General features: G+C 42.5%; 1 non-coding gene across 1 annotated transcript; it reads right to left on the bottom strand.

The window, feature by feature from the left end:
• Positions 1-532: 532 nt before the first annotated feature.
• On the bottom strand, positions 533-640 carry LOC130984657 (small nucleolar RNA R71). The gene has a single exon (XR_009088574.1). It is a non-coding gene; the product is annotated as a small nucleolar RNA R71 (small nucleolar RNA).
• Positions 641-4191: the final 3551 nt, after the last annotated feature.

The following is a 4191-nucleotide window of genomic DNA, read 5'->3' on the forward strand; positions in this document are numbered from 1 at the left end:
CAGAGACAAAGGCATTCTTGTTGAAGCTGACCCTGAACCTGAAAGGACCTTGAAGCGAAAGCTAAGAGAAGCTAAGGCACAATTCTCTATAGAGGACCTAACAGAAATCTTCAAAGAAGAAGAAGACATGGCAGCCGAAAACAACAACAATGCAAACAATGCAAGGAAGGTGCTGGGTGACTTTACTGCACCTACTCCCGACTTCTATGGGAGAAGCATCTCTATCCCTGCCATTGGAGCAAACAACTTTGAGCTTAAGCCTCAATTAGTTTCTCTAATGCAACAGAATTGCAAGTTCCATGGACTTCCATTGGAAGATCCTCATCAGTTTTTGGCTGAGTTCTTGCAAATCTGTGACACTGTCAAGACTAATGGGGTAGACCCTGAGGTCTACAGACTTATGCTATTCCCTTTTGCTGTAAGAGACAGAGCTAGGACATGGTTGGATTCACAACCTAAAGAAAGCCTGGACTCATGGGAAAAGCTAGTCAATGCCTTCTTGGCAAAGTTCTTTACACCTCAAAAATTGAGTAAGCTTAGAGTGGAAGTCCAAACCTTCAGACAGAAGGATGGAGAATCCCTCTATGAAGCTTGGGAAAGATACAAATAATTGATCAGAAAATGTCCTTCTGACATGCTTTCTGAATGGAGCATCATAGGTATTTTCTATGATGGTCTCTCTGAACTATCCAAGATGTCTTTGATTAGCTCTGCTGGAGGATCTCTTCATTTGAAGAAGACACCTACAGAAGCTCAAGAGCTAATTGAGATGGTTGCAAATAACCAATTCATGTACACTTCTGAATGGAATCTTGTGAACAATGGGACTAATCAGAAGAAAGGAGTTCTTGAGATTGATGCTCTGAATGCCATTCTGGCTCAGAACAAGATATTGACTCAACAAGTCAATTTGATCTCTCAAAGTCTGTCTGGAATGCAAAATGCACCAAGCAGTACTAAGGATGCTTCATCTGAAGAAGAAGCCTATGATCCTGAGAACCCTTCAATGGAAGAGGTGAATTACCTAGGAGAACCCTATGGAAACACCTATAATTCTACATGGAGAAATCACCCAAATTTCTCATGGAAGAATCAAGAGAGACCTCAACAAGGTTTCAATAACAATAATGGTGGAAGAAATAGGTTTAGCAATGGCAAGCCTTTTCCATCATCTTCTCAGCAACAGACAGAGAATTCTAAGCAGAACCCCTCTGACTTAGCAACCATGGTCTCTGATCTGATCAAAACCACTCAAAGTTTCATGACTGAAACAAGATCCTCCATTAGGAATTTGGAGGCACAAGTGGGACAACTAAGCAAGAAAGTTACTGAACTCCCTCCTAGTACTCTCCCAAGCAACACAGAAGAAAATCCAAAAGGAGAGTGCAAGGTCATCAACATGGCCGAATTTGGAGAGGAAGGAGAGGAAGTGAACGCCACTGAAGAAGACCTCAGTGGGCGTGCACTAACCTCCAATGAGTTCCCTAATGAGGAACCATGGGAATCTGAGGCTCAAAATGAGACCATAGAGATTCCACTGGACTTACTTCTGCCATTCATGAGCTCTGATGAGTATTCTTCCTCTGAAGAAGATGAGTATGTCACTGAAGAGCAAGTTGCTAAATACCTTGGAGCAATCATGAAGCTAAATGACAAGTTATTTGGAAATGAGACTTGGGAGAATGAACCTCCCTTGCTCACCAAAGAACTGGATGACTTGTCTAGGCGGAAATTACCTCAAAAGAGACAAGATCCTGGGAAGTTTTCAATACCTTGTACCATAGGCACCATGACCTTCAAGAAGGCTCTGTGTGACTTAGGGTCAAGTGTAAACCTCATGCCTCTCTCTGTAACGGAGAAGCTAGGGATCTTTGAGGTGCAAGCTGCAAGAATCTCACTGGAGATGGCAGACAACTCAAGAAAACAATCTCATGGACTTGTAGAGGATGTTCTGGTAAAGATTGAAGATCATTACATCCCTGCTGATTTCATAGTCCTAGAGACTGGGAAGTGCATGGATGAATCCATCATCCTTGGTAGACCCATCCTAGCCACAGCAAAGGCTGTGATTGATGTTGATAGAGGTGAACTGATCATTCAAGTGAATGAAGAATCCTTTGTGTTTAAGGCTCAAGGATATCCCTCTGTCACCATGGAGAGGAAGCATGAAGAGCTTCTCTCAAATCAGAGTCAAACAGAGCCCCCACAGTCAAACTCTAAGTTTGGTGTTGGGAGGCCACAACCAAACTCTAAGTTTGGTGTTGAACCCCCACATTCAAACTCTAAGTTTGGTGTTGGGAGGTTCCAACATTGCTCTGAGAAAATGTGAGGCTCCATGAGAGTCCTCTGTCAAGCTACTGACATTAAAGAAGCGCTTGTTGGGAGGCAACCCAATGTTATATGTTATCTATTTCTCTTTGTTATTTTATGTTTTTTGTAGGTTGATGATCATGAGAAGTCACAAAATCAATTGAAAAAGCAAAAACAGAATGAAAAATAGGAAGAAAAACAGCACACCCTGGAGGAAGAACTTACTGGCGTTTAAACGCCAGTAAGAGTAGCAGTTGGGCGTTTAACGCCCAGTCTGGCACCATTCTGGGCGTTTAACGCCAGAAAGGGGCACCAGACTGGCGTTAAACGCCAGGAAAGGGCAAGAACCTGGCGTTAAACGCCAGAAATGGGCACCAGCCCGGCGTTTAACGCCAGAATTGGCTCAAAACGTGTTTTTGAATGCCATTTGGTGCAGGGATGACTTTTCCTTGACACCTAAGGATCTGTGGACCCCATAGGATCCCCACCAACCCCACCACCCTCTCTCCTCTTCACCTATTCACCAATCACCTCAACACCTCTCTCCCAAAAACCCCCCACCTATCAAATCCCACTATCATCTTCACTCCTTCATTTTCACACACCCTAAACACTACTTCTTCCCCTTTTGGCCGAACCACAAAGCCATCTCCCTCTCCTCCATTTCTTCTTCTTCTACTCTCTTCTTTCTTCTTTTGCTCGAGGACGAGCAAACCTTTTAAGTTTGGTGTGGTAAAAGCGTTGCTTTTCATTTTTCCATAACCATTTATGGCATCCAAGGCCGGAGAAACCTCTAGAAAGAGGAAAGGGAAGGCAAAAGCTTTCACCTCCGAGTCATGGGAGATGGAGAGATTCATCTCAAGGGTGCATCAAGACCACTTCTATGAAGTTGTGGCCATGAAGAAGGGTCAACTTTGATCAAAGGTTGGACCAAGTCCTCACAGACATTGGTGAAGAGGGCGCTCAATGGAAGAGAAACTCAAGAGGGAAGCCGGTTCAACTGAAAAGGCATGACCTCAAGCCCATCACTAAGAAAAGGATGGAGCAAACAAGAGACCCCTCTCATCATGAGATCCCTGAGATGCCTCAAGGGATGCACTTTCCTCCACAAGACTATTGGGAGCAAATTAACACCTCCCTAGGAGAATTGAGTTCCAACATGGGACAACTAAGAGAGGAGCAACAAAGACAAGGAAGAGACATTGAGGAGCTCAAGCACTCCATAAGACCTTCAAGAGGAAGAACAAGCCGCCATCACTGAGGTGGACCCGTTCTTTAATCTCCTTGTTCTTTATTTCCTGTTTTTCGAAAATTAATGCTTATGTTTGTCCATGTTTGTGTCTTGTGATCATTAGTGTCTTAGTGTCTATGCCTTAAAGTTATGAATGTCCTATGAATCCATCACCTTTCTTAAATGAAAACTGTTTTTATCACAAAAGAACAAGAAGTACAGGATTTCGAATTCATCTTTAAAACTAGCTTAATTAGTTTGATGTGGTGGCAATACTTTTGTTTCTGAATGTATGCTTAAACAGTGCATATGTCTTTTGAATTTGTGGTTCATGAATGTTAAAATTGTTGGCTCTTGAAAGAATGATGAAAAAGGAGACATGTTACTGAGGATCTGAAAAATCATAAAAATGATTCTTGAAGCAAGAAAAAGCAGTGAATACAAAAAAAAAAAAAGAGAAAGAAAGAGAGAGACGAAAAAAAAGGGGAGAAAAAGAAAAAGAAAGAAATAAAGTTGTGATCCAAGGCAAAAAGAGTGTGCTTAAGAACCCTGGACACCTCTAAATTGGGGACTCTAGCAAAGCTGAGTCACAATCTGAAAAGGTTCACCCAATTATGTGTCTGTGGCATGTATGTATCCGGTGGTAATAC

The sequence above is a fragment of the Arachis stenosperma genome, chromosome 5 (assembly GCF_014773155.1).
Source record: "Arachis stenosperma cultivar V10309 chromosome 5, arast.V10309.gnm1.PFL2, whole genome shotgun sequence".
Taxonomy (NCBI): domain Eukaryota; kingdom Viridiplantae; phylum Streptophyta; class Magnoliopsida; order Fabales; family Fabaceae; genus Arachis; species Arachis stenosperma.